This window comes from Lissotriton helveticus, chromosome 6 (assembly GCF_964261635.1).
Source record: "Lissotriton helveticus chromosome 6, aLisHel1.1, whole genome shotgun sequence".
NCBI lineage: Eukaryota > Metazoa > Chordata > Amphibia > Caudata > Salamandridae > Lissotriton > Lissotriton helveticus.
In genome coordinates, this window is record NC_136067.1 from 1276870241 (window position 1) to 1276883127 (window position 12887).

The following is a 12887-nucleotide window of genomic DNA, read 5'->3' on the forward strand; positions in this document are numbered from 1 at the left end:
ATAGCCTCGTCATTATCCTGCTGTAAACAACAGAAGCTTCATGGCCTCTATGTTTGCCAACATCGATACGGATGGACGTTTATTTGCGTGACTCTCTGCCCAGACACACTATATGGGGTGCCTTATAATAGTCAATAACCTACTTTTAATGAAATTATCGTATTTCGTATCCATCACAGTAACATTGAACGGTTGGGTTAGCCTTCCAAATTACCGTCCAGCCATGAGATATGAGAATTAATCATTTGTGTCTGCTGAGCAAGCCGCTACATCGCGCCACCTGCTGAGCAAGTTGCTATTAATTGAATTTCAGTGCAATAGACGGTCTCCTAATGAAGGCAGTAATGCCTAAAAGCGCGTAGCTTCCATCAACATCATAACTACTATACCGTTACTGTCAATTTTGGAAATGTGTTTAACAGGATGAATCATTTTATCTAAAATTCTATTTTTGTATATTGATGTGTCAATGTTTCTATATATGAATTGATATGAACTAAACTATTGAAAAAAAGGAGAAAATATGAGATTTATATAATAAACATATATTTTTTATATTATCTGTGGATTATTTGATCCTTTGATAGATCACAATAAGTGGTTACAATTAGTGCATTACACCTAGATCTCATTGTCATTTGTTAATTTAACTTGCTATAGTCCTTTACCTATTGTAGACCATTCAGGTCTTACAGCTTTGCATCAGCATCTGGGTATTCTCCTCTTAGGAAATCTGACAGTAACAGAAAAGAGAATACACACAAGGGGGGCACTGAGGAGATTTAAGGACCAGCGTGGGCACCCTCCCCACTCGTAGTAACTATCACAAAACAAGCCACAGGTCCGGGGCAGAAGTCTGGGGTGTTGGAGGACTTCGTCAACCATGTGCTTAAGGGGGATCCCTTTTAAGGACGGTTCCCCTCACACATCAAAGGTGTCATGCTTCATCATAGGGGTGCCTTCTCGCATAAAGAACCTGGTCTCAACGGGGGCTACTACACCCTCGCTGCGATGGAGGAGCTCAGGGATGTTTTAGGTTGGGAAGGAGGGTTAGTCTAAACCCCTATGTGAGCGTGGTGTGCTCAGTGTGGAGTGCAGTGCTAAAGTGAAGGTGGTTAAGACTGGCTACAAGGTTAGCTATATGGCAAGCTTTATTCAGATATCTTGTGACAGGATTAAAAACAAATAGCTGGTGATGCAGCTGCCATTTGAGAGACAACGGTATCAGTATATGATCAACATGTTTCGGCCTTTGGACCTGTCAAAGTGGTGTGGCCTTCATCAGGATCAACATACAGCTACTGCAACTAGTGGGATACATGCGCCAGTAAGATAGTGTGCAACATAGCAAAGGTGTAATATACTGAACTATTGGTCCTGACGTTCAGTAGGTCCACCGGTGAAACCTGTGATAAAACAAAAAGAAAACATTTTGCGCTATTTACAGTGATCAACAGAAACAAAATACACATGCTTGAACCACAACACAACAGATAGGCACTATGGTCAAGACACTGGACCTAGTGAGAGCACTATATCCACATGATATGTGATAAAAGGACGCGAGACTCACCCACAAAGGTTAGAGAATTTGCTGCATCTGTCCAGAAAAAGACCAAGATCCTCCTCGCATGGCCCTTATGTAGCCTCTGTCCTGCAGGATAACTTGACAATGCTTTCGACTTTCCCAGGGAATACATGCATATCAATGTGAACACCTGAGCTCCTTTCCCGGATGCAGAAACTCTATCAAGCTTCCACAGGTCAATGTGGGATGGGTTACCAGTCCTCATTCCTGTGTCAGTGCACAGTTCCTCCATGAGGCCTAGCTATCCCTCTATTGGCCTTGAAGCCATGGCCTTAGATAGTTCCCACTCTGCTCGGGCAGTGACCCTTTAGTTTGGTGGCTCCGTATACTGCAGAGGTAAAGGAGCACACTGCTCACTCTCCAAAACCACAGGCAGATTCCAGAACCTTCACAGCGCTGCCCTGAATTCAGGAGTATGGAGATTCAATGTACAATGTAGGGGTATAGGTATGTTGGTATGTATGGCAATAGCTTACCCATAGGGAGGGGGGCAAGATAACAAGTAAAGGGAATGCAGGTCAGGTATTCTCAAACAATCGCATCTGTGCCAATAAACGACTGTCCTTACACCGGTAAATCATATTGCCTATGTTTTCCAAATTCCTATCAAACTCAGACCTCAGCCTTAGTGACAGAATGCAGAATTGGTTCCTTCTTACCCTTGCACCAATGTGACTTCAATCACTTGCCTCCCCAATGCATAGGAGAGCAGTTGCAAAACCTGTGCGTAATTGGCTATAGGGATCACTGCTCAGCCACACATCCAACAGTTGTTGGTCTGCCTGCCATTTCCCCTGCTAACAAGTCTGCCTTGTTAATAAAATACTTTTATGCCTTTTTGGATTTGTGTAGGCTCCCCTTATTTTGTGTATCCAGTCCCTCTATTAAAAGTGTATTTAAAGAAGGATTATGTGCTGCAGGACCCCCAAAGTGAACTGCTTTTACATTGATTTGGAGTTCTTTTTCCTGTGGCTTCTTTAAGTGCAACGCAGAGGGAGGATGAGGTGGAGCGCTTGTATGGTCATGCGCTCAGTGTCTGGGGTGCACAAGGCTACCTTAAGGTGGTTTGCATGTGAAGCCCATGGAGCAGGGGCATGGATATACATGGCAAAAAATGTCACAAGTGGATAGAAAACAAAAAGTACAGTCTTGCTTTACACGTTTAGAGACGTAAAAGCTGTGACAATGTGACAATACCCAAAGAAATACAATAACCAAAGAAACACACTCTATTCAACCAATCTAAAATCACACCAACCTATATCACCAAGACTAAAACAATGCTAACTAAGAACTATTTATCCTGGTTTTCATTGCAATCTTTGACAGTTGCCCTCTGTACCACTCCCAACGCCTTGCCATCTACTCCCCCACAAGATCTACCACCATCACCTGGTGTGAGAAACCCACCCTGTGCTTCTTGATTCAGAACCTTTGCATTTCCTCGCCACCACCACTGGAACGCACTAGGTAGTGAATTGAAAGCAACATCTTACCTACCCACAATCATGGCTGCCCTCCAAGCTCACCTGATAAGAACTGAGGAGCAACATGGTTGACAACTGAGTCTCATCGATTACTTTGACCTCTGACACCCTGCTCCTAACTAAGGGGCATATTTACTAGAACCTGGCCTAGCATGGTGTTATGCCAAAATTAGTAATGCTGGACTCTGTCAGTTTCAAAACGCAGGGATGCCCCGTATTTAACAATAATGCTGCACACCCCTGCGTTACCCCTAATGCTGGCGCTGAAGAAGCTGCCTAGCGCAAGCTCAGGCACCCTTGCGCCATGTTGCAAGGGTGCCTGCGCTGCAGGGGTGGTTGTTTATGTGCAGGAAGGGACACAGAAACAATCTTTACAGGTGATATGCTTTTTCTATGTGTCCTGCAGAATGCAGCACGCATAGAAAGAGCAAAATACGAGGAAAAATTAAACAGTTCTCCTTGTATCGCCTTCTTAAGACCTGCTTAAGACCAAGTAATCCCTGGCGGAGCTGCCCCATACCTTGTAAATATGACGCTGCATCAAAAAGCAATGAGTGTTGTGGCAGAACACCCACTGCACCATCCATTGCATGCCCCTTTCACGTTAAGTGCTCAGGGCCGGACTGACTACCGGGCAGTTTGGAATGCTGCCGAGGTGGGGGCTGATTTCACTGCGGTGGGGGTTGATTTAGTTCATGGAGACCTGCGTGTGCTTCGAAATAATTAAAGCAAAACGAATTTCGTTTGGCACACGCAGGTCTCAATGAACAAAATCACCCCCCAGCTCAGCAGCATTCCAAACTGCCCGGTAGGCAGTCCGGCCCTGTAAGTGCAGCGTGAATAGGGGCATTATTTACACGGCGGGGTTTAACCCCTTCGCTGCGTCTGCGATTTTTCCGCTGTGCGGTAAACAAACGAACAGGGCGGGGCCGTGACGAACCAGCCGTCATCAGCACACGCCCACCGCGGGGCATGACGGCTGGGGTTCGTCACCAGCATGGGAGGGGTTAAGCCACGTTAAGTGGCTTAACGACGCCTTGTAAATAAAGTGCAGGACTTAACGCCGCCAGAACGTCGGAAAAAGTGACATTCTAGTGGTGTTAAAGCCTAGTAAATATGCCCTCAAATTTCTACAATCTGGAGAAGTACTTGTAAACACTGTAATCATTACTGTCGAATTCTACACCACTGTTTTCTGATAGATATCCCTAAAAAACATGGTCCATATGTACAGTATGCGTTTCTATGTGCAGCTCTCTCAATCAATACTGAAATTGGTTTTACCTTCATTGTCGTAGATAATTCTAGCACTCTTTTGCGGAAGCGTACCATGAATTCACACAAGTACATGCCGCTTGCCGTGCCCGTTGATTTTAGCAAACTTCCCGTCCGTTGCCTTGGAACTAGCGGTGTGGTAAGTCAGAGACGTTTTAAGGCATGGGCAAAGTGGGCTCTAGCCCAGGGCCCCAGCCTTTCAGGTGGCCCCTGCCAGCTCTGTTCTGCAGAGTCTTACCCTGATGACCTTGAATAGTACCTAATTGTTTTAAATCCCATTTTCCTTTAAATTATGTTTAATGCGGGAGTGTACTACCGACATTTTGAAGAGAAATGTGTTTAGGTAAAAAGGCAACATCCATAAAAAAGCTTCTTTAAAATCAAAAGAGGACCTCACATATGAGAAATGGGAGGGTGTCTCAGAGAATATTTGCAATATTTTGAGAGAGCTGCTGCTGTGTTACAACATTGAAGACACACCTCTCTATCCCTATTAGACCTAAAGTCATTTAGAATTTGGAGCAGTGTGCCTGTACACTGTCAGTGACCTGGCAAAAGAGGGCAAGAAAGAGGTGAAACTGTATTATAAATTCAAAGCTGGTCTGAACAGGGGGCTCCAAAATACGTTTAGGCCAGGGCCCCCAAAATCCTTAAGATGTGCCTGTGGGAAGTGCTGAAGCATCCCCGAGAAAACGTGACATTTTTTTTGATGGAGAATGAACAATTAAGGGGCATCGAAAAGTGTTTACTCTGGAAGCATATGTGTGTTTTCAAAGACAGACTGTAGCATATCCCCTTTTCCTTTAGTGAGCACCCCGACTTTAAATTAATTCCAGCATTGGCTCTAGGCTGCAGGTTGCTTGCACGCGGTCTACTCTGCTCTCATTGTCAAGAAGAAAAAACTTTCCCTTGGGAATTGGTAGGCTAGGAGCAGACTATTTTTTTTGTTTTCCCGATGGGTTACATAAATATACGAGGACATATAATGTAAGTGCCCTACTTTTTAACATTTCTTTATTATAGTGACAAGAGTAAGTTATGGATAAATGTCGCTAAGGTATTTGTAGCTGCCACATAAATGTGTCAAGGCTTATTACAGCCTGGGAAGCTATCAAGGTGAGAAATGTGTGGTTGAACGTAGATTTGCCATAACGTTTGCGTCTGAAAACATCTCTGCTTTGCCAGCAGTGTTTTCATTTGAGGGTGGAGAAACATGGTGTTCTGACGTGTCTGGGACATTTAAATTACACTTAATTATACACCGATCTCTTGCTACCATGGCAAGGTGGCAACAAGGTGTTTGTCTTTATCAGGCTGTTCTATAAATAATTATAATTTCTGGCTCCGCGGGTCCTGGCATCGGCGTTTTCAAACCACTAATGGCAGTGACGTCCCATGGCTGAGTCTGCGAATTCTTGTTTCACCCAAAAACGCATAAAACAAAACCTGAGAATGAATTGGGTGTATCAAAACGTTTGGGGTCTGAGGTGGACTTTTTTTTTTTTTTTACTAATTTTGATTAAGATGTCAAATAGTATACGCATACCCTCACGGGTATGTAGCGCGCTTTACAAATGAAATGATTGATTGAATTTCCCAAAGAGACTTTGAAGGTAATGTTACCAAATGACTACTCTACCGAGAATGCTGTCCTCCGGTTCAGGGTTTTTGTTGAAAAATCTTATGTATTCTGGAAGTTGTAATCTTGGCTAGGACACCGGAAAACAATGATTTGTACAAGAAACGTCCAGGACTGCAGCATTGCGTCCTTAGTGACATGGGCCCACATGCATCAATATCGGCTTTTGCGAGTTCTAAATTGCCAAAAATAACGATTCGCAATTTAGAATTCGCAAAAGCCTATGCATGAATATTTTAGCTTTTTTTTTGCAATTCGGTAAAATTCGCTATTTTTACCGAATTGCATAAAAAATGCAAATTTTCAATTGCGAATTCACAATTCCCATTCATTCCTATGGGCCAAAATGCCCATAGGAATGAATGGGAATTGCGAATTCGCAATTTGAAATCGAAATTCATCAATGCATTCAAAGGGTGGAGAGGGGGGTGCAAATGACCCCCCCCCTGCACCCATGAAATGTACTTTTCAGTATAAGTTACATACACACATGTCCTAAGGACATGTGTGTCTGTAACTTAACAGTTTAAAAAATGCATTTTTGTGCATATTTGAACAATTTCGCAAATTACCACGAGGTTGAACTTCATGGTAATTTGCACTTCCAATTTGTAAAATCGCACATTTTTAAGAAATGATGCATAGCATTTTAGAAATTGCACAATTGCGATTTCTTATGTGCTATCGCAATTTTAGAATTTGCAAAAAAATTGCATTTTCTAAAATAGCATGATGCATCCCAAACAGCACTTTTGCATTCGCAAACGGCCGATTTTAAGGAATCGCACCGTTTGCGACTCCAAAAATGCTTGATGCATGTGGGCCATGGAGTCATCTGGTAGCTATGTTGGAAGGACCTCTGTTGTTACTCAAAATGTGGAGGCCATTTGTTTTTCTACCGGATCCAGTTGCAGCACAACTGTTTCTGGTTTTCGGATTACATAAAAGCTGAAATGTATACTGGTTAAACAAAAATCTAATGAAACGAGATGTCCCTATTAGAACACAATAAGCAATTCCAAGATGCAGCGGGTATCCTCTTCACAGGTGTTTGCTTGGTGTCCATAAACTCATATGGCAACAACTGCATTGTGGTTGCAATTGGTCATTTCAAAGTGGCACCACAAAAGGGTGAAATAAAAGTGACGAATGCAAAATGGTTCTAAATGTAATAAAATATGATTGTACAGGTAAATGGTAAGGGAAAGCACTTGGTTGCTCATGCGCCAGGGAGCAGAAATCTTCATTATTCTTCTATGTAGCTTGTGCATTTGGCAGTAATCACTTTACATTGTTTTAAATGGAGGGCCTATCCTGTCATCATTTTGATCTTTCAATCTACATATAGGGGAATTGTTTGCATCTCTTCATGGTTCAGACTTGTTTGTAGCACTTGATAAAGTTTTCTTTTTCCTTCCTTCCCTTGCTCTGGCGATACAGTATACACTACAGAGTGTTAATGAGAAAAATATATTTTTGAGGATATATTTAAATTGAACACATTTTGACTCAATTAAATTAAAGTTGACCTGTTGTGTTCTATCAGCGCCCTTTAGACCCATATGCAAAATAAGGTGCAAAAACTCTCCACCGCAAATTATATATGCGCTGAGTGTCTGCTGTTTTGGCACCTGACTTACACTTGACAATGCTCCAACTTCTATTGATGTGTCATCGGGCCTGATTTGGAAGTCGGCGGAGGGAATACTCCATCACAAGCGTGATGTATATCCCATTCCCAGTATTACAATCCCCATTGCATAGAATGTGATCCTCATATGGTTGTTAGGATATCCGTCACGTTTGTTATGACAGAGTGTTCCCCTCTACCGACTTCTAAATTAGGCCCAGCATCTTAGATATGGGGAATCTTCTAGTAATTCAATGGGTCCTTTCTTCTTAGTGACAAACCCAAGGACTGAACATCGAGACAGTCCATGCTCCCCACTGAAGAGTGGGGATTAGCAGAACACCCACAATTCCATCAAAGTGTTCTAGCACATTGGTTTTGTAATTTTAGCTTGTAAATTTCCTGTACAAAATTGAATTGAATATCACTACTAGAAGACTGGAATTCATATACTATATCTATTTTGTTATTGTTTAGCCCTGATGAAGCAACCAAATCATTTGTAAAACAGGTCAGTTTTGACGATTCATTGAGAAATTAACTGTATACAGTTATTAAAATTAACAATATTCTACCCTAGTAACAGCAGCAGTAAGGTGGTTGTGCTGTTTTTAGTTAAAGTAGCGAAACAGATTGTCAACTGCCGCCCTCAATTTTGTGACTGTGAACACTGCAACATTTTGTCATGCACCTTTAGTTTCATTCATCTGGTCCTGCAAACAAGGGCACAGTGCTGCATCTAACAAATAAGATCACCTGCTTGATCACTCTTAGGATGACATTGCTGATAAACTAAATGGTATTTTCAGATTGTTCACTTACAGTAAGTGCTCTAAATACATTTAGGGGCATAGCTCTTCACTATATGTGTACAAAAGAGAAAATAGCATTGTCATTGAACTACAGCACAATAAAACCTGAGGTGCTGAAACACTAGAGATAAATGTCAATAACCCAACACAGAAAATGAGACATTTCTCACAAAAACCTAATACTAATTAGTATGAATGCCTGGCATGGACAGACTGCTCACTACACTCTATGGGCATGTGTCTAGAAGTGAGGGTGATAGAGCTCATGCTGATGCAGAATGGAGAAGGTAATGATACCTGGAGCACCTAACCATCAAAGGTGTCGCGTCTTGCCAGCCGGGGTGCCTGCCAATAACCACGCCACACACGGAGCTTTGTATTACACGTCTTTATTTTGCTGCGTATAACTGTGAGCTCAACATTTTAAAACAAGCTTACATAGCATTGCGCTCTGACACCTACATCATTGGACTACGGAGTCCGTTGGGAGTCAAAAGGGTTCTGTTTCAAAATATTACAAGCAAGGCACTACATCTCCCCCTCAGTTAAATAAAATAAATTGCTTCTCGTTGCTTCCCATATCCAAGGGTAAGTTCTCATTTTCACTTGTGATTATCACTCGGCTGTACCTCCTCCCTTCACCCCATCTCACCTCGGGGGAGGGGGGGCACAAGCACGTATATGTAACATTTCATTGGCCGGTTACTACTACGCCACCCCATGTTCTTGATGGGGGATACTCATCAATAGGAAGTTCACCTCACTTGACCAGCCCTTGGGCTAGTTCATGCTATCTGCAATCCTTAGCATCACTGGTGAAATGGGTGGTCGATTAGATCTTGCTCACTATTGATTGCATCATCTGTGATGAGCAAAACCTAGACTTGCAGCTTACCTGTAGCTGTATTTCTTCGATCAACCAAACCATTGGTGACACTTGTCTGCACCTGTCAGTTCATACTTGTATGCCTGTGATTAGCTTGCATCATTACTCACCATGAAGTCCTGTTATCATTTTACTGGTGGTTCACCTTTATAACTGGATTGATATATGATCATGAACACCTGTTTTTAATGCAGTCTCCATGCCCCTTCGTTCCCCTCTATCTAGGTCCACCCCCACGAGATGTTCTACATATCTATGTAAAGTATACAGAGCATATTTTGAATGTATATTTTAAATTCACTGGGTAGGGTGCACACATTTTTTATTTACCCATTCCTGTGAAGAGTAGAATAAAGTCTTCCTGGTTCTGATGAAATGCCATTATCCGCTAGGGACTGTAACAGGCATGAAACACCTTTTTGACTCACATTTATTGTAGCTAAATAGACCATTATATCTATTCTATGGTTAAATCAAGTTTTTATCCTTGACAAAGAGACCCTAGTATTAAAGCGTTGTTTCCTGTTCGGATCCCGTTAGCCAATTTTAGCACACTTCGCTTTCACCCATTCTATGCACACTTCATTCTTCACCCATGCAACATACATCAGCTACAAAGAGAAGATCTCTGGTAAATCACCCCCTCGAGGGGCCCGTTGGGCATTGCAGCACCGGCCCAACAAGGAGCTGCCCAATGATGAAGCATGACACCTCTTGGGGTGTGTGAGGCCCTTGCTCCGAAAAGGAGCACTCCTCTACTCTTAGCATCTGCTAGACCTAGTTATCCACATAGGAACATTACTCTCTGTGTTCTCATATCTGCAGGGGCCTGTGTGCTGGACTTTACAAAAGCCTCAGTCCCTCTACTCTTGTTTTGGGTATAGCGCAATGAATTCACAACTGGCTGTATAGCACGTCAAATGACATCTTGGAAAAGTACTGCAGCCAGTAACACATCAAAACTGAGTATTCTATATCAAAACAGACCTGCATGTGTAGGAAAGATTGTAATATATCCGCAATCTTCTCCGAGTTCCAACTGATATAACCTTTTTTTCAAATCAAGGTGAAAGAAAACCTTTGCTCCATTTATTTGCATCATCATGTTAGCAATATGCGGATCTGGATGTCGTTTTTGTTCAATTGCCTTGTATGCTTGGCACATAGCGATGCATATGCTCACAGCTCCTTCAGTGTCTTTTTGGGCACTACCACTATAAGAGAAACCCATGGCCTTGTACCAGTTGAACGCTCAATATTGTTATGTTTAAGTAATGATTCAAGTTATTTTTCAACAGCTTCTTGTAAATGAAAAGCAATTTGTCTATGTCTCCGAGCAATAGGACGGACATCCTCATTAATGTGTAACTTTATTATCATAGCCTTTAACTTTTCCAAACCTTGAAACAATGAAGGAAATTGACTTACCATTTCATGGTGAGCATTCAAGTTGTAATTCACAGAAATCACTCCAATCTCATCAGCAGTACTGAAAACTGAGCAGACAGGCACTTGCTTATGTACCTTGGAGAACATGGATGGGTGCTTGCACCTTCGTTTTCTTGTGTTTCAATGTCGCTACAAAGAAACCTTGACTTTTTATTGGTGTCGATGCAGCGAAGTGTACACTTTGGTTTTCAATGGCGTAAGTCAAGATAATGGAGACAATTCATGATATTTCTCTTCAGGCATTATATTTATCAATGAGCCACTGTCGATGATGAAAGGTATTGAGCAGTCATTTCCTTTTAATGTTATTTTCAGACAAAGTTTGTATGACTTTGATGCTTTGGCATGTCAACCTTTTTTGACTGACATTTTTCTTTGCATGCGTCCAGTCCGACATGGGCTCTCTTCTCTGAGGTAAAAAATGTACATGGCCCAACCGTCGTCCTCATTTTCACTGATTACTGAGGCGGACCAATGCATCAAGCTATGAGTTTGCTATTCCTTATTTGCGATTTTTAAGGAATCGCAAATAAGGAATCACAAAACGCGATGCATTATAAAATCTGCGAAAAAATAAGGAATCGGTAAAAATCGCAGAACAATTTGGGATTTCTGGTTTTTGCGATTTTCCAATTACCGGAGTCGCACATTGATGCATGTTGATGACATCAGAACCAGGAAGTCTGCACTTCAAGCCTCATTTTCAGTGCAGAGGCTCAGGGAGAGGAGGGAACTGGCTCTGGGAGCAGAAGAGGAGTTGGAGAGAGAGATTGAAAACACCTGACAAACAACTGAAAATGGAAGCTGCACAAACTGCAGAGGACAGCCAAACAGGCAGGAAAAGAAAAGTGAAATTTTCTGAAAAAGAAATTGAAACACTGATTGAGGGAGTAGTGCACAGTCATGACAAGCTGTTTGGCAAAGCTTCGTTGAAGGTACCAGAACAGGAGAAAAGGAAAATATGGATCCGGATCCAGAACAGAGTTAGTGCAATTGGGGTGACACACCGCACCAATGAAGAGCTAAAAAAGCGATGGTACGATCTGTGCAGTCGGGCTAAGGTGCGCATTGCAGACCGGTTGAAGGAGGCACATAAAACAGGAGGGGGAACACCAACAGACACTGGAAACATTTCCCTGGAGGACTTGGTGGAGTTCACAATCCAGCCTGAAGCTGTTGTTGGTGTGACGCAGCTGGACACCTCAGGAGCTGCACACACATCTGAAGGTAAGAGAAATGCATGTTGGCATTGTCCCAATTACTTAAGTCAGAACTTGAGCTCAGCACAGCGTAAGTGCACACTGTAAAGCATTTACTACATTTATTATTAAAATGGGAAGTGCATCATGGGAGATGTAGGTAGGGCAAGCAGTTACAATGACAAACACACACATGTAAAAAACTTATACAAATAGTGTAGCAGATGTTCACAAGAAATGAAAATTTAATAAATGTCAACTGTGACATGACCTCACAAGCATACATTAATGCTGTCTTGCACTGTTTAACTTCACAGATGCAGAACGTGGTGAGGATGGGGATAGTGAGGTCCTGGAAATGCAGCACACCAGCGCATCTGAACATGAGGACACATCAGCTCTGCCAACTACACAGTCACGTGTACCACATTCCCATAGGTCACCTGTCCCAACACTGGTTCCCATGGTGTCAGATGATGAGGCCAATGCAGCACCTGAGGTCAGCCTTCGGCAAAGTACTCGCACCACAACTACACCAACACAGAACCGTAGAGGCAATCTCAGAGTGCGACGGAGAAGACGCAGAGCACGCAGACCAGAGCAGGTGGAGCAGACAAATGAGGTCTGGGGTGACCTGGAGGGACAGATGCTTCGTACACATCACCTGCAGAGCAAGAACACTCGATTAGTGAAGATGGAAATTGGAAAGATGGCAGAAAACATAGCAGTACTGTTCTGTAGTGTGCAGGAACTGACCAAGGTCATGCAGGAGGGGCATGCATTGCACAATAGACAGCATTGGTAACTCATGCAGCAGCTCAAACTGCATGTCAAGTCAAACAATATGCTGGCCACTACAACTGCACTGCTGGCACGTAGGTCTGTGACCATGCAAACCCAAATGTGTCATTGGAGCGGAGAT